Raw genomic sequence first — 19,331 nt, 5'->3', positions numbered from 1 at the left:
TACATCTTTAGTTAACAGCTAAAAAAGTGGAAATGCAATTTTAAAAAAATTTCTATAAAACGCCTATAGTAGCCAGCACAACCAATAAAACTACGTACCTGAGTCGGTGTCTTAGGTACAAGAAAATGCAGAATTACCTTTACCTTGGCAAGATCAACTTGTATCCTAGCAGCTAAAAGTAAATGTCCTAGCACTACTCCCTCTTCTCTCATCATATGAAATTTTATTGTACTCAGAGAAACATGCATTTGTTTACACCTTTTAAGAACTTTCTCCAAGTTTGCCAATCCTTCTTCGAATGACCCCCATATGGCGTGAAATCATCCATGTAAATTTCAACATTGTCATTGAGTAAATCAGAAAAAATCCCTAATAGTGCCCTCTGAAAGGTGGCAGGCGCATTACAAAGACCAAACAGAAGAACTCGGTAAGCGAATGTCCCCCAAGGGCATGTAAAGGTAGTCTTGTATTGATCCTCAGGAGCTATTTGGATTTGGTTATACCCACTAAACTCATCCAAGAAAGAGAAGAACTTCTTTCCAGCCAGAATATCAAGGACTTGGTCGATAAATGGCAGAGGAAAATGATGTTTCAGGGTTGCTTTATTCAGCTCCCTATAGTCTACACAAATCCGCCATTTACCATTTTTTTTAGGAACAATGACTAGCGGGGATACCCATTGACTATCCGAGATTGGGTAAATAAATCCTAAATCCAATAACTTCTGAAGCTCCTCCTTGATAATGTTCTTCAAGGCAAGGTTCATCCTTCTTTGAGGTTGTCTTACAAGTCAACAATATTCTTTAATGTAGATATGATGAGTACACAAAGCGGCAGGGATACCTTTCATATCAGTATAATCCCAGGCGAAAGCTTCTTTCCATTCTCAAAGGATCTAAAGAGTTGTTCTGTCTGGGCCGGTGAAAGATTTGGGTTGATATTCAATGTCTTCCTTGGCTCAATCTCCACCGGTATGTTGTCAGAAAGTGTTGTTACAGGTATGTCTTCACCTTTAATTTCCAATCCGATAGTTTCCTATATCTCACAGCTCATGACTGATTCCAAAAACTGTCGAGTTGGATCTGCAACAGCATGAGGGATGCTAATGAAAGTGCTAATAGTATCATCCTCTATCGCATTTTTAAAGTAGAGGGCTTGCCCCATAGTAAGCACTGGCTGAAGTTCTTGCTGTTAAATTTCGATCCAATCAAGGACAAAGAGTTTTGCTTGGGCTTTTTTTGCGAGCTAGGTTTTGCAGGGGGATAAAGAATAATATTTTTTGTATTTTCCAAATTAGAATTTATCATGTTTCCTGATCGACATTTGTTATAGACATAATCAGTTGCAAGCCACGGCCGTCCTAAAATAAGGGGATGACCACCAGCTGGGGACTGCATATGCAAGACTAGGAGATCAACAGGGTAGCACCAAGGGTCCACTGAAATTGTTATGTCTTCCAATTTCCCTATCGGTCTAATTGTAGATCTGTCAGCTAATTCTAAGACTGTAGGGGTTGGCTTGAGGTCACGCAACCCCAGTGTAAGCTTGGTTTTGTAAGTTATTACATTAATTGTAGCGCCCAAATCTACCAGTACATTCGGAATATCTACTCCATTAATCTGAACTCTTAGAATTGGGTTCCCAAGATCCCCATATTTTACAGGCATAGCCTTTCCCAGCACAATGTCTGATAGTCTTTCCATAACATGAATTGTAAGCAGACCTTTTGTTTTATTCCCAGGTCTCTTGGAACAATATTCTCTGATAGTTTTAGCATAAATAGGTACATCTTTCATAGCCTGAAGTAGGGGGATTTTGACAAACAAATTCTGCAATTCTCCTAAAAGATCAAATTCTGATTGAGGGACTGGTTTACTCAAGGCTAATCATTCTAGATAAGGAGGATTGGTTTGACAAGCCTAAGTAATAGTCAAATGAGAAGGAGAATGTTCTACAGATGGTTGGGTTGTCTCATCCCTGATGAATTGAGACAAAGGATTCTCATCATCAAGATGTTCAATGATAACGGGCGATGTAGGAGCATTTACTACCTGACCAGATCGTAGATTTATCTCACTAAACCTTGCGGTAGAAATGTTGTACGAAGGAAGGTTGAGGGTGTCTGCTTGCTAAGCACCCTTATTGTTTGGATTTGGGTTTGGCTGAATAGGAAGTTGAGGCCGGAGAGGAGGATTATTGGAGGGGACGTTAGAGGGCAGTTGTAACTGTTGTTGTTGTGTAGGTTGAGGAAATTGAGCAGCAGGGGGAATAGGACTATGCCAACTTTGAGACCATGAAGAACTTGAATTAGGTTGAGGACACCATGGTTTCCAAGGTGGGTATTGATAATACTGAGCCCAAAAAGGAACTGACTGCGGATTCATGTTATAATATTGAAAAGGATCATGAGACATACCTAGATTTAGGCCTGATGACCGTGGCTACCATGGTTTCTTGGACCCCATAAAGCATAGTTGATATGGTTCTTCATTTGTTCCCTGAAATACTACTTTAAATGTTGGAAACAATGGACATGCACCGGTGGAGTGGTTCTGCTTACAGATAGAACATGTTCCTATACTGTCTAGTGGACACTCCTTCAATGGGTGTTTCTTTCTACACCATGGGCAAAAAATAGCCATCGTTCTTTCCAACTCCAACTGCTTTTGCTTTGTCTGTAATGTGTCCATCTGGGAGGATAATGTACTTAGGATATCAGTTTTCAAATTATCCAGCAAGTTCCCAATTTCTGCTTTTGTGATTCCCCCGCTTGATGCTTTGAAAGTTTGAATTCCTTGTTTATTCATTATAAATCCTCTTGAACATTGAATACAAAGTTCACAGATGGTTTCAAATTCTTCCTTAGGTATATATCCTTTTCCCACTATGTTTAATAGCTCCAAAGACTCTTCCCTCAGGGCCTGGAGAAAAATAATTTTCAAAATATCCTTATCCAGGTCACTATGGCCAGACCTCTGGAGAGTGTACTTAAAGTGCTCTACACAGTCCTCCATATTTTCATCCTCCTTCTGCATAAACTTGAAAATTTCTTCCTTAATGTCCTGGGATTTACAATAATCTTGATATTTCTCCAGGAAGGTCTTCTTCATCTCATCCCAAGTAGAAATGGTTTTCCCTCCTAAACCCATGAACCATCGCAACGTTGTCCCTTTTAATGTAGCAGGAAAAAATTTCAACTTTTGAGCATCATTGACATAGTCATACCCTCTGCAAACGATATCAAACTTGAACAGGAAAGTGTCTAGATCCTCTGTGGAAATTCCATGGAATTTTGGCAGTGCGGTCAGTGGAATAGGCTTCATTGGTGCATCACCCGTAATTTCCCCGATTGGGAAATCAATTGAAGATGTTATGGGTGCCATAAATATCCTCCAATACTCGCTTGGAACTTCAACAGGTTATTGTTGTGTAACAAATGGTGGTTGTGAATATTTTACAGCACTCCCCTGATCATGAGGTGAAGAGAATCCTTTGAAGCTTCCTTCTTCAATCCTTGAGTGGATTTCTTCTTTTGACCCTCTACTGCTATCTCCTCCCTGTTTGATACCAGAGGAAGTGTCTTTGCTTTCTCTGATACCCTATTTCCTGTTTCTCCTACAGCTGTTGAAAGGGATACTTCCACCTCTGGAGGTTGTATAGGTTGTTCCAAATAATTTCCTTTGGATCTTGTGGGAACCCTCACCCTAGCAGCAGCTCGCAAAGAGACTTCTAATGCAGCTTTTGTAATAATTTCTCGAATATAGGTATTCCTCCGCAAATCATTCCTTCCTTTCCTTTTGGGTACTCCTCTACCCCTCTTATTTGAACCCTTGTTCATACATTTATTTGAAAGAAAACATTAAAAATTTTCACAGCTCAAGACCTAGAGCAGGGCGAGGAAACTCTTTTCCTCCCCAAGACGAGAGGATGATTTAAAAATAATAAATCAGCAGAAAAAACCAAAGCTTAGGAACTGGAGCACTGTGAGGAAACTCCTTACCTCCCCAGGACAAGAGAGTGGCCCGAGCCTATATAAAAATAAAAAAGAAAATGAAAGAAAACCTAGAGAAAACAACTAAGGCTCAGGATCTGGAGCAGGGTAACAATTCCCTCCCCAGAACGAGAGATTGGTTTCTAGTAATCATCAAAACATAAAATAAACAAAAACAAAACAAAACAAAACACCATGCTTGGGACTAAGAGAAGGGCAATAAATTCCCTCCCTAAGATGAGATATTGATCCAAAGATCAGTGTAGATCGTGTTCTTTCACCTTGTTAGCCTCCCCGGCAACGGCGCCAAAATGTTGGTGTCCAAATGTGAATACCTATTCAACTTTTTTCACATTAATTTATCGATCCGAGTGTGTAATTTGTTTCAAGGAAACACACAAAATATATGCAGGTAGTAATGCCACAATCAGTCACTAATCTTAGATTCAGCAATAGAGTTAACAAAAGAGTCATTGTGACAACAATTAAGAATAAATTGTAGAACTATAAAAAGCATTCACAACAATTAACTAAAATATTGTAACAACAATCAAATCAACTCAACACATATGAAATAAAAACACACGAAAATAACGTAGCACCTAATCAGAAGAGTGGGCCCAACTCTCTGACCAGGGTTGTGATGGATTCACAGCTTACAGAAACAACAGCAAAACAACTTGCATTCAATTAACTTAACAGTATTCTGTTACAATCTCAATCTCTTGCATGGCTACCCCCTATTCACAACATTGAAACCTTTCTTATACAATACACAGAGAAAATTGTTTCTCAAGATGGCAACTAATGTTCTATCATTATACAATTGTTACAATGGCCAATTAGTTGTTAAGGGAAAGACAAGAAAGGTCTAGAACGGGCCTCAAATCCATTATGTTGTTACAGCGCTTGCCAATATGATACTAGAAATTTGGAATTTGCTTCTGTGTTTTTCACTCGTAACCTTTGACCACCAGATCTGTGGAAATGATAAGATTAGTAACTCACATAGTCAAATTCTCCATAACTATTACTTCATTAATTAAACATTCTGTGAAAGCAATCAAAGAGGGATTACCTTATGCATTTAGGGTGATTAGTGAAATTAAATGATATAAAGGAGTGAGGGAGAGAGTAAAAATGGAGAGAAAAAGCATGCAAGTTTGGCACCTGTTGAGGGCCCTGAAATCGGGTCAACAACAAGGGGGATACCCACCCGGTCGGGAACCTGGTTGGCGGCTCCATGCCCGTTTGGTGTAGCGGGTCTGACTGGGGATAACGGGACCAGCTTCCCATTCTAAGGGGGTGTGTGTGTGTAGAGTTTGGTGATGTGTGTGTGTGTGTAGAATTTGATAATGAAAATATGGAATTATTTCTAAGCTAATCTAGTTCTAAACTCTGAGACTGAATCTTATACTACTTTAATCTATCAAGAACAACACATCTAATCTACGCTAACCCGGGATAGAACTTTTTCCATTATGCGATCTAGAAAGATTTCACACAATAACTGGTAATGAATATTATTCAGCTATTATGAGAATATAAATCAATTAAGATGAACCATCCTGCATAAAAAGTTAAGCAAAACGGTTGTGAACAGCATATCGCATAATCAGTTATTCATGTATTAAGCACAAATCAATGACTCCACCGTACAAAAGTGCCAAATGGTAGTCCACTCATTCATACGTTAACATATAAACAACATCAGCTGTATATTACTCTAAGAATGCAAGCAGAAACTCATCAAGAGATAAAAGTACCATTTATGACTGACTTTATACTCACAGACTTGAAGCAATAATGATCTATTTCTACTTACTTCTAATGCCTACTAAGAGTACAGAAGTGCAACATCAGTAGCAGATATTAAAATGCAAACATAAATAAATCTTGATCCGTCCATTCATCAAAAACCCCCTCCGAGGGTGCAAAAGTGCATGTTCTGAGGACAAGTTTTTTGACAAATTTCTGGACCCTTCTCCAATGCAACGAGAAGGGTTAAATACTACTAACCGGCTAATTTTAATTACACAAATTTAGGAAACGGCTTCAAATGACCGCCCTTTTACTAAAACAAATTTATTTCTAAAAACTGAATCTAATTTCTAACCATTTCTGTATCTGCTCCTTAGTGTTGTAAGCTATGCGTTGTTCGCCGTGAAAGAGTCGGCTGCTTGTCCTTTCCTTTTGTTCAAGCTTGAAAATTAGAAATAACAAGAGCTGGCACCTCTTTCTGACAAACTAGAAGATATTTTTGAAAGTGTTCTTCTGGAGGAGTGTCTTCACGACGTGTATACTTAGTACAACTCAGATTTCTTTCAAACTGATTGTGCTGTTGCTATTTCGGTTTCCGACCGTGCGAATGACTCAATGAGCTGGGGATTTTGTTGCCTGAACGATTTTCTCAATTGAAACTTGTTTCCATTCTTTGTTCCAGGCTTTTCTGAGACGTCTTTCCCCTTAAGCGTTTTTCTTTTTGCTTTACCCAATTTGGGACTCAGGATCTTTCATGAACGCTTTGCTTTTGTGCGCCTTTGACTCTGAGTCCTAGATAGCCTATTTCCATCAGCATTTCTTGAGTAATACTCTGGGATCCGTGGTCCTGCTGTATGCGGTATCCATCTGCGAAGTCATCTCCTCTCTGTTCTTCTAGTTCTGGCGCTTTTCCTTAGATGTTTCCTGCATATACATTTATATCAGTTGCTGACTTATAGTTCACATAAATGAAAAGAGACAGAAGAAAAGATTGACATGAAAGCAATTAAGTTCTAATGAATGCATAATCATGTCACCCATTATGACTTGACTCTTCGAAAAACGCAACATAATCATCTTTGGATACACAGGCGTATAATCATTAATTTCCCGTAAGGTGCGCGCCTAATTTTAGGCTCATAGATCATGCCGAGGAATGCCTGCGACGAATGGCTTCTGCGATTTGCATCGCAGCATCGAAGATTGTGATGTAAATAAGTGGTATCGCAACAATTTATGGTCTCATTTGTCGCACACCATAGATCACAGGTCGCAGCTTTGCATGGTCGCAGATCGCATATCGCAATATCGCAAGGTCGCAAGGTTTTTCGCTTTGTCACTTTGTGCTGCTTATGCGACATTGCAACGTGCGACGTCGCATATCGGCCGTCGGCGGCTCTTTAGCTTTTCCCCTTTTGAGCGCCTTTAATGCACGCGATGCGATGAGTTCTCGCGTCGCTCCTCCTCAGTGTGTTTATGCGCTTTGGGAAAGCGATCCTTTTTCCTTTGCGACGCGATATAGCTCTTAGGGAGTTAATACAAAATATTTTTCAAACAAAAATATTTTTTGGATTTTTTGGTTAAGGGTCCCCCTTTGCTTGATGTTATTACTAATATCAAACAAAGAGGGGGGTTGTTGGTGACCACAACAATGGCGATTCACTGTGAAGAACCAGTTATCTCTGCATTTCTATTGACCGTTCACTTCCGAAACAACAAAAATTTTTATATGTCTAAATTTTGTTATGGACAGATAGAGTAGATTACCCCTCACCTTGTCGACGATATTTTGTCTCAACCCTTATTATATCCCAATTTCTTGCTTCCTCAGGTTTTTTCTTGCATTCACATCAGACATTACTTGGTCTTGATAAAAGATAAAATAAGGTCTTCTCTGCGTACTGGCTTAAAAGTATGCTCATTTGTCGTAGGTAGAGCCTCTGCTGCCCGCAAGCGTCCATAGCCTCGACAGGGTTACCATGTTATCCAGCAATGATCCTTTTTCCTGCTTGAGGTTACTCGCAACATTCCAGAGAAACATCCTTTTTGACACACTTTTCCTTTTTTAATTCTCTAAAGAACAATGTCTTGGTTTGGTGGCCAAATTATGACACAGTCATTCACCTGATTTACACTTTTGCTGAACAAGCCGGCTCGTGATGAGACCTCTTGTCTTTTGATTGCAACAATCTTAAGTCGTTGCCCTGTTTTGATAGACAGTATTGGCAAAGTCAGCAAGTTATAATATCTGTGATCATGATAAGTCGGCTCGTGATGAGACCTCTTATTCTTTGAGATATAGTGTTTTGTTTGGATTGTTTCTCTGAATGCTGTAATTTCCTTTTAGCAGGGAGGAAGTCATTGTTTTTCCTTAAGAAAGCTCTGGACGACAATAATAGAGTTTTTGAAAACAACAGCTTTGCAGAGAATGCTTATTTTATTATTGATGATACCTTTCATGGTGCTGATACAAAACAATTCTTTTACCAAAGGTTGCTTTTGTCAAATTTTTTTAGAGGTCGAAACGAGTATCGTAATCAAAGTGAAGTTAACTCTATTTGTCAGTAATAAAATTCAGATTTTCAAAAATTTTGCTATTTGTACAAGCGAAATCAAATTCTGATAGAGAATTGGCGTGCTCTTTCATGAATCCTTTTTAAATGATCATTTACAACGGGTTTTATTCATAAAAAGAGAAAAACAAAACAAAATAAGACTAAAAACTAAATCTATCCTACAAAAAATAGAAGATTTCTCTTCTATGGAAAGTATAATTTAAGAATCAGTCCATTGACAGGTAAAGAATCTCTCCTTCCTGCCAGATCCTGCAACATGAATGTAGACGGGCCTACGACTTCTACAATCTGAAAAGGGCCAAGCCACAGCTTCTGAAATTTCGTATGTTTGCCCTTTTCTTCATGAGCCTTATCCCATTTCAAAACTAAATCACCCATCTGAAAGTTTTTTCTGGTTATGATGCTTGAGTCAAAAGAAGATTTTATTAGCGCTTGGTGATGAGCATGGGTTTTCCTAGCTTGTTCTCTTTGTTCTTCTAGTTTGATTATTTCCATTTGTCTTAATTGTAAAGAGGAAGTAGATACTTCATCGATATATTGCACTAAAGACAAAGAGGGAATGACTAGGTGAGTCGAAAGAACCACTTCTCTCCCATAAACTAAATTAAAGGGAGAAGTGCCGATTGAAGCTTTCTTTGTGATTCTATCAGCCCATAAATCATTTACCAGCGCTTTGTGCCAATTCCTTTGGTTTTGGTCGACTGTTCTTTTGATAATTCTGATTAGGTTCTTGTTTTTTGATTCAGCCAATCCATTACCTTGCGGATAGTAGTTGGCAGAATATTTCAGTTTGAACCCTCTTTTAAGCGCAAACTCAGTCATAGTATTTCCAGAAAAATATGAAGCGTTATCAAACATTAATGTTGTTGGCAATCCAAACCTAGTGATGATAAATTGATCTATGAATTCAATAATATTTTCAGAATGAACTGTCTTGAGAGGAACTGCTTCTACCCATTTGGTAAAATAATCAGTTTCCGTAAGGATATACTTATGCTGCTTAGAAGAGTGAGGAACGATCTCACCTATTATGTCCAAGCCCCATTGACTGAATGGTTGGTCGATGATGACTGGTTGTAGCGGCATGGACGGTTTCCTTTGTTTTCCTGCAGCAGTCTGGCAGACTTGGCATTTCCTTACGTGATTGTATGAGTCTTTGAACAGCGTGGGCCAATAATATCCTGCACGCAAGATTTTATGTGTAGTCGTATCTCCGGCATAGTGTCCGCCCGCTGGTCCATCGTGGAGTTCCTGCAAAACCTTTTCGGCTTCAGTTTTCTCAAGACACCTAAGAAGCACAGAATCGTAATTCCTTTTAAACAAGACATCATTTACGAGCTGGTATTTTTTAGCTTTTAATCTCAGAGCTCTTTTCTTGGTATGATCCAGACGTGATGGAGCATACCCGTTCTTAAGAAAATAAATGGTGTCAGCATATGATGATTCTGCATCGTTTAGGCTTACCTCGTACGCTTGTACCTCTTCAGATGAGTTCTCCAGGATTTTCGATGCTCCGGCTAACATCTTGCAGAAGCCTTGACCTCTTACGATGTTTGCTAGTTTGATCTCAAGATCATATTCTTGTAAAGCGGTAATCCAATTAGCTCTCTTTTCGCCCACGTCTCTCTGCACCAAAAGGTTTCTTACCGCCGGAAACGGTACTACGACTTTAGTGTGGGCTTTAAGCAAGAAAGGTCTGAAATATTTGATCGCTTTGAAAATAGCATATGCTTGTTTCTCTACGTCTGAGTAATTAATTTCAGCACCTTGTAAGTTTGAGCTAAAGAATGCGATTGGAGCTTCCGCTTTCTCTTGATTTGCTTGGGTCAAAATCGCGGCATAGGATTTCTCTGAGGCAAAAGTGTATAAGGTAAAAGATTCTGAAAAATTTGGGGTGGCCAAAGATGGAGCATTGATGATAGCTTGTTTGATTAAGTTGAACGCTTCGTGCTCATCTAGACCCCATTTGAAATTTGAATTCTTTTTTATCATATTTTGTAAGGGAGAAATAATACGTGAAAAATCCGAGAAAAATCTTTTGACAAAATTGATCTGTCCAAGGAAGGATTGCATGGCTTTCTTGTTATGGGGTATGGATATTTCAGAAATTTCCTTGATTCTATCGGGTTCTATATGAATACCAGATTTCGACACTATGAATCCGAGCAATTTCCTTTCGCTTAATGCAAAGAAAGATTTCTTTGGGTTGAGCGAAATCCCATACCTCAAGCATCTTTGAAATATTTGCTTCAAATCTTTGAGATGGTTGTTTCGTTTTTTGGAGTACACTATTATATCATCCAGGTAAATCACTACTGATTTATTGACTAACCCTTTAAACGCGATGTCCATGGCTCTCTGAAAGGTAGCTCCGGCATTGATCAGCCCAAATGGCATCTTCTGATATGCATAAGTGCCCCATTTGGTTCGGAACGTAGTCTTTAACTAATCATCGGGATGCACCAGTACTTGATTGTATCCTGAAAATCCATCCTGGAATGACATTAATTCTGAGCCTGCTACTGCCTGTAATATTTGCTCCATAGGTGGGAGGGGAAAGTTATCTTTCTGACAGGCTTTGTTGAGATTTCAGAAATCGATACAGATTCTAATGTCTCCGTTTTTCTTCCTAACGGGCACCATATTGGATACCCATTTAGAATGCCTTACGGGGAAAATTATTCTAGCTCTCAACAACTTATTAAGCTCAGTTTTTATCTGATTTTCTAGGTTAGGGTGTATTTTTCTGAGCTTCTGCTGGACAGGTTTTTCATTGTCAATCATAGGGATAACATGTTGAATGATAGAAGTGTTGTATGTTTTTAGTTCATCGTAATTCCAGGAAAAAACGTTTTTGTATTGTCTCAGAAGACGGATATATGCTGATTTCTCTTCAGGGGCTAGGCCGTGACCTAGGTTAACGTTTTGTGGCTTCTGATCGGTCCCTAGGTTTACTAATTCATAGTTCAGGGTAGAACTGCAAAGTTTAGCATTGGTGGACCTTTTAAACCGACTTTTCAAATCATATAAATCTTCTAACTTGACCACCGATTTCGGTATAGCATTGTCAGAGCCATTTTGCTGTATTTGATGATCATGATGGTCTTCGTCGATTATCTGATTTGAGTAGGATCCTTCAGAAGTAAGGAAATTTACGATGTCAGGATCGTCGTTGAACACTCTCCAATTGGTGATATTGTCAGGGATGGATGGTCTAAAGATTAATTCTATTGAAAACCTATCAGGACTAAAATCTTCAGAAGGGATAAGTCTAGAGGCTACGTAAGCTAACAGGTCTGTGCTCGCGTTTTGAATTCTTGGAATTGACGAGATGTTGAATGCTACGAAATGTGCAGTGAGATCTTGAACTAATGATTGATAATTCTTTAAATGAATTGACAGGAAATGTATGGTGTTACGTACCTGTTTTACGACGATCTCTGAATCTCCAAAGACTTGAAGATACTTAACGTTTAATCCGATTGCTTTGTATAGGCCTTGAACCAAGGCTTCGTACTCCGCTGTGTTGTTCGTGCAATCGAACTCAAGTCTGCATGTGAGCATAATCTTGTTCCCGTCTGGGTTAATCAGAATGCATCCTGCTCCTGCCCCCTCATTTGATTTAGATCCGTCAAAATATAATTTCCAAAATAAAGATATATTTACAGAATTATCTAAAAAACTAAAACATTTTGAGTCATCAGTTTGGGAGAAATTTTCAACTTGGGATAAAACTGAATTCTCTAAGTATGGTGAAATATGAGCATTGAAATTACCTAGGAAAGAATCTATTGCGTAATTGCCTACGATGCTGCTATTGTACGTTATGGCCTCATTTTCTCCTTGCAGTTCTATCACTATGTATTTTTGGTGCAATTCTCGTTCAACCTTTATCTGATTTGGTTTACCATTGTATGGTAACCACATGTGCGACCAATCGGTTGAAAAATATCCGTGGAGCTTTTCTGACCAATCCCTGCTAAGAATCAAACCATAGAACTCAGGGATATCAGCTACTAGAATGTCGATAACCTGACACACTTTTGGGTTAGACGACAATCTTATGGTCACCTGATTAAGTTCACCAATCACTTCGACTTGGGATCGATCAAGCTGAACTATACGTACTGCGGATTTTTGAGGTTGCACATTCAATTTGGCACATATTGATCTGGGTAAAATATTCGTTGAAGCACCAGAATCGACCAAGCAATTGTGCACATTTTTGTTGAAGATTTCATATGTGAGAAGAAAAGGAGGAGTATGAGATCTTGATCTTCCTCCAATCAAGGCGATGTCATTTGGATCAATTTTATTGATCGTGTTGGTTGGAGGCCTTCCCAGATTGTGGGAAGCTACAGCTATAGGTAAAGATGTAGTAGGCACAGCATGTAATTCTTTCATCATTATTTTCTGCTGGTGTTTCAATTTACTCAATTCATACAGAGTGATATTAGCCCTAGTCTTCTTCATGTCATCAATGATGTTATACTCCATTTCATCCGACACTATTAGTGTTCTTGATGGAGGCGTTTGATCAGATTGGACTGGGCTAAACTGGGTCGCTTTAGCAGTTGTCTTTTTTGTTGCGACCTTTTCTTTTAATGCAGGGCTTGCGCCCTTTTGTTTTGGGGTAGTTAGGGGAGGATCAAGTTGATTTTTGCTTCTCGTGCTAACAGGCAATGCTTCTTGATCCTCTTCTTGTGGGAGGATGAAGTCCCACATTCCTTGTAGTTCTACGACCTCTTCCTCGTCGGTCTGCCCTTCAGTGGTATTCTCTTCTTCTTCATCTTCTTCAGATTCAACGTTTGAGACAACACTAGGTGGTCTTACCTCCATGGGAGGATTTCTTTTAAAAGTCCTAAAGGACTTTTTTGAAGAAGTCTCTGCTACATGTTTCTTAATATCAATCATCTCGTTTGACATGGCTTTCAACACTTTTTGTAATCCTTCCAAATCGAAAGGATCTTTCGTTTGCTTCTTCTTGGTGTCTTCTTTGAAAGAGATCTTCTTAGATTTGCGTTCTTCTATAGCGGATCTCTTTTCTAGGGCTACCACGCGTTTTTCCACTGCTAACGCTTCTGTCAAGTTGTCGACTAAGGTGGTCTTGTTTTCCCTATCTACGAAGATAGCCAAGTTTGGAGGTAAAGCCATGATGTACCATTCACATCTTACTTCCTCGCTGGGTTGTGAGGCAGCGGGGATTTTGTTGAGGATCTTATTGAACCGTAAGTTAAAATATTTAATGGGTTCTCTAGCCTCAACCTTAAGATTAGATAGGTCATTGATCAATGTCGCCGTGGATCTATCATCACCAAACTTGGTGAGGAATTGACTTTGAAAAATGTCCCAGCTTGTGATGGATCCGGAAGGTAACAAAAAGTACCATGACCCGGCTGTTCCCTGCATTGTATAAGGGAAAAGTCGGACAACAACGTCTTCGTTAGTGACTCCGTTGAGATTAACAGAAAGCATGAAATTATTGATATGTTCCTCGGCTAGCATGCCTGCTTCCGGGTTGAATTTAGGCAACCATTTCTCAGGATGGGCCGGTATAGGGCTCAGGGGTGGAGGCATTAAAACCGCCCCAGGATTGTTCCATGGAGACTGGGCCATCGTTGAGCTGCTAGTTAATGGAAGTGCAGAAGACGATCCCTGATGCTGAGAAGATGAAGATATTAAGATCTTTGATGTTTGAAGAGGAAGGTTTGTAGAAGATGGGTGAGTGAGTTGGAATGAAAGAGTGGGTGGTTGACTTCGCGGTGAGGGAGTTGATATGGACGAAGTGGATGAAGGAGTCTGACTGTCAGACTCTGGTGGTGTTTTCCTTGCTCTTTTCCTGGTAGGGAGAGGGAGTTCACTTGGTTGTATGCCAAATTTTTCACTCTTTGATCTGGTAAGGGGATGAGCAGGGTTGTACTGTGAAGTCACGCTGCTTTTAAATTTATCAGACTTCTAGTTAAAAATAGAGAATCCCTGGAGTTTACAAATCAAAGTTCGAATTTCAGGGGGTTCAATGATAGATTGGTCTGATATATTTGAATATGTAGCAGTGGTAGATACTCGAGCGACTTCAAATTCTGGGTTTAACCGTGTTGGAGAAGTCGAGGGAGTTGATGAGGGTGTATTACTCTCAGAATGGTATTTAGATATTTCTTTAGGTGCCATTCATAGTTCGTGCCCTCCTTCTAGCGCCAAATATGTTGAGGGACCTGAAATCGGGTCAACAACAAGGGGGATACCCACCCGGTCGGGAACCTGGTTGGCGGCTCCGTGCCCGTTTGGTGTAGTGGGTCCGACTGGGGATAACGGGACCAACTTCCCGTTCTAAGGGGGTGTGTGTGTGTAGAGTTTGGTGATGTGTGTGTGTGTAGAATTTGATAATGAAAATATGGAATTATTTCTAAGCTAATCTAGTTCTAAACTCTAAGACTGAATCTTATACTACTTTAATCTATCAAGAACAACACATCTAATCTACGCTAACCCGGGATAGAACTTTTTCCATTATGCGATCTAGAAAGATTTCACACAATAACTGGTAATGAAGATTATTCAGCTATTATGAGAATATAAATCAATTAAGATGAACCATCCTGCATAAAAAGTTAAGCAAAACGGTTGTGAACAGCATATCGCATAATCAGTTATTCATGTATTAAGCACAAATCAATGACTCCACCGTACAAAAGTGCCAAATGGTAGTCCACTCATTCATACGTTAACATATAAACAACATCAGCTGTATATTACTCTAAGAATGCAAGCAGAAACTCGTCAAGAGATAAAAGTACCATTTATGACTGACTTTATACTCACAGACCTGAAGCAATAATGATCTATTTCTACTTACTTCTAATGCCTACTAAGAGTACAGAAGTGCAACATCAGTAGCAGGTATTAAAATGCAAACATAAATAAATCTTGATCCGTCCATTCATCAAAAACCCCCTCCGAGGGTGCAAAAGTGCATGTTCTGAGGACAAGTTTTTTGACAAATTTCCGGACCCTTCTCCAATGCAACGAGAAGGGTTAAATACTACTAACCGGCTAATTTTAATTACACAAATTTAGGGAACGGCTTCAAATGACCGCCCTTTTACTAAAACAAATTTATTTCTAAAAACTGAATCTAATTTCTAACCATTTATGTATCTGCTCCTTAGTGCTGTAAGCGATGCGCTGTTCGCCGTGAAAGAGTCGGCTGCTTGTCCTTTCCTTTTGTTCAAGCTTGAAAATTAGAAATAACAAGAGCTGGCACCTCTTTCTGACAAACTAGAAGATATTTTTGAAAGTGTTCTTCTGGAGGAGTGTCTTCACGACGTGTATACTTAGTACAACTCAGATTTCTTTCAAACTGATTGTGTTGTTGCTATTTCGGTTTCCGGCCGTGCGAATGACTCAAAGAGCTGGGGATTTTGTTGCCTGAACGATTTTCTCAATTGAAACTTGTTTCCATTCTTTGTTCCAGGCTTTTCTGAGACGTCTTTCCCCTTAAGCGTTTTTCTTTTTTCTTTACCCAATTTGGGACTCAGGATCTTTCATGAACACTTTGCTTTTGTGCGCCTTTGACTCTGAGTCCTAGATAGCCTATTTCCATCAGCATTTCTTGAGTAATACTCTGGGATCCACGGTCCTGCTGTATGCGGTATCCATCTGCGAAGTCATCTCCTCTCTGTTCTTCTAGTTCTGGCGCTTTTCCTTAGATGTTTCCTGCATATAGATTTATATCAGTTGCTGACTTATAGTTCACGTAAATGAAAAGAGACAGAAGAAAAGATTGACATGAAAGCAATTAAGTTCTAATGAATGCATAATCATGTCACCCATTATGACTTGACTCTTCGAAAAACGCAACATAATCATCTTTGGATACACAGGCGTACAATCATTAATTTCCCGTAAGGTGCGCGCCTAATTTTAGGCTCATAGATCATGCCGAGGAATGCCTGCGACGAATGGCTTCTGCGATTTGCATCGCAGCATCGAAGATTGCGATGTAAATAAGTGGTATCGCAACAATTGATGGTCTCATTTGTCGCACACCATAGATCGCAGGTCGCAGCTTTGCATGGTCGCAGATCGCATATCGCAATATCGCAAGGTCGCAAGGTTTTTCGCTTTGTCACTTTGTGCTGCTTATGCGACATTGCGACGTGCGACGTCGCATATCGGCCGTCGGCGGCTCTTTAGGTTTTCCCCTTTTGAGCGCCTTTAATGCACGCGATGCGATGAGTTCTCGCGTCGCTCCTCCTCAGTGTGTTTATGCGCTTTGGGAAAGCGCTCCTTTTTCCTTTGCGACGCGATATAGCTCTTAGGGAGTTAATACAAAAGATTTTTCAAACAAAAATATTTTTTGGATTTTTTGGTTAAGGGTCCCCCTTTGCTTGATGTTATTACTAATATCAAACAAAGAGCGGGGTTGTTGGTGACCACAATAGCACCCAACAAGGAGTGGACTTTATGTGCTTGATCTTATGCTAGCTTAATAGATTCTCAATCACGTCAGATGTAAATTGTCTGCCCTGATCAGTGACCAGCTCTTTAGGGTATCCAAATGTGTAAAACACATTCTTCCTCAAGAATTCAGCGACTTTTTCTTTTGTGGTTACCTTGACAGCTTTTGCTTCATCCCACTTTGTTAAGTAGTCGATGCACACAATGATGAACGTATTCTCTCTGGATGGAGGGTCAATGGACCCGATGAAATCCATGTGCCACTTGTCAAATGGCTCGAAAGTCACTTGAGGTTGCAGAGGAATTTCATCCCTGGGGGTAGGTTTCCCCATCCTTTGGTACCGATCACACTAGCTGGTATACCTTTTAACATCTTGGTGGAGAGTGGGCCAGTAATAGCCAACTTGTAGTACTTTGAATGTTCTCCTTTTGGCTACAGAGTAACCTCCATAAGGCCCATCATGACAGGCCAAAAGGATGTCAAAAACCTCCTCCTCCCTGGCACATCTTCTCAGAATTTGATCTGGACCCATCTTGAAGAGATTTCCCCCAATCCAAGTGAAGGGGCGCTTTTTCTTATGATTCAGCTCTTTTCCTTGGAGGACAAATTTGGAGGGAACTATGTAGATACTAATTAGTTTGTTATGTCAGAAAACCATGGAGAGAGAACTAAAATTGTTGGGTGTGGAGCCTGATTATCTTCTGTATTCAAAGGTATTACCGCATTGGACCCCAGTTCGTTGCATGGGGGGGTCTCGGGGGGGTGGTTGCAACCTTTGGGTGCCCCCCCCCCGGGCAGGGGATCGGGGGCAGTGCCCCCGAAGCTAAAAATAGATGTAAAATTTCCTTGTAAAATGTTGTAATTTCGTAGTCAGTCTGGGCCGTTCATTAGGCAGAGATTTGACAGTAGAATTTATGTTTAATTTAGGGTTTTTTCCCTAGAAGGCAACCCCTCGCGATATATGAGGGAATTGTATTGCGTTTATGTATATCTGTATTCTGAGTGAGGAGGAGAGAGGAGATTGAGAGCGAAGAGGGAATTACAGAGGATCTGTTGTAGGTTGTATCTCTTCAGTTTTTTGGATAATATGAAAGGAATGACTGGTTTTTTCTCCATGGACGTAGCCCAAACTGGGTGAACCATGTATATCTATGTCTCTCTTGTTTTATGTGTTTTATGTGTTTATATTTCTGCAATATTTTATGTGTTCCATTGCTCTGTAATATATACTTTTTCTAACAAAAATGGAGAATAAATGCTCATCTGGTAGCTGGTCATCAATCATTCCTTCCTCACCTACAGGAAAATTCAATCTAGATAAAAAAATCTGCAACTACATTCTCTCTACCAGGCTTATCAATAATAGTTAGATCAAATTGTTGTAATAAAATTAACCATCTAATAATCTGAGCATTTACAGTAGGTTTGTTCATCAAATATTTAATGGCAACATGGTCGGTATGTACAAATGTCTGGTAACCGCTACTATAATGCCTAAATTTATTCAATGAATGGATAATAGCTAGGAGCTCTTTTTTAGTTACTATGTAGTTTAACTCAGCTTTGGACATATTCTTATTGATGAAGTAAATGGCATAAGGTAGCTTGTCATTTATCTGGCCTAGAGCTGCTCCTATAGCTTTGTGAGAGGCATCAGCATGAATGTGAAAAGGAAGAGCCCAATTTGGGCTTCGGAGAATAGATGCAGTATTCAACTTGTCCTTTAGGGTTTCTAGGATCTCGTGGCAGCTTTCTATCCATAAAAATTCAGAGTCTTTGGCCAATAATCCAAATAAGGGTGAGGCTACCTTACTAAAATCTTTTATAAATCTCCTATAATATCCAGCTAAATCTAAGAAACTTTTGACATCCTTTTGCTTTTGTGGAGTAGGGACCCTTTTTATGATGGCTATTTTATTTGGGTCTACTTGCATTCCTTCCTGGGATATTGAGTGACCTAGAATAGTCCCTACAGTGATTAAGAATTCACATTTTTCGAGACTAAGGGATAAGTTCATTTCAATGCATTTTCTTAACACCTTTCCCAGGTTAGAGAGAGCCTCCAGGAAATTGCACCCATAGGGGGTGAAATATCCATATAAATTTCTATTGAATCATGGACTAGCTATACAAATATGATTAGGACTGCTCTCTGGAAAGTGGCAAGGGAATTGCATAAACCAAAAGGAAGTACCCTATAAGAAAAAGTACCCCAAAGATAGATGAAGGTGGTTTTATCCTGGTCCTCTAGGTTGATCTGGATTTGATTGTAACCACTGAATCCATCTAGGAAAGTGAATAACTTCTTTCCTGCCAGATCATCTAATACTTGGTCAATGAAGGTAGAGGGATATGGTCCTTCTTTGTGGCTTTGATTAGCTCTTGGTAATCCACACAGATCCTCCACTTGTTGAAAATAATACTGAGAGGGGGGGGTGAATCGGTATTATCAAATTCTTTTCAACATGCCTTCCAGATTTATACTTTAATTTATTCTTCAGATATTGATCATTAATTTGTATGTCAGTGCCATATAATAATGAAC

This window comes from Pinus tabuliformis, chromosome 6, assembly GCF_031772625.1.
Source record: "Pinus tabuliformis cultivar Carrire ecotype Pingquan chromosome 6, CPIR1, whole genome shotgun sequence".
NCBI classification, from domain to species: Eukaryota; Viridiplantae; Streptophyta; class Pinopsida; order Pinales; family Pinaceae; genus Pinus; species Pinus tabuliformis.
This window is presented reverse-complemented; position numbering follows the sequence as displayed.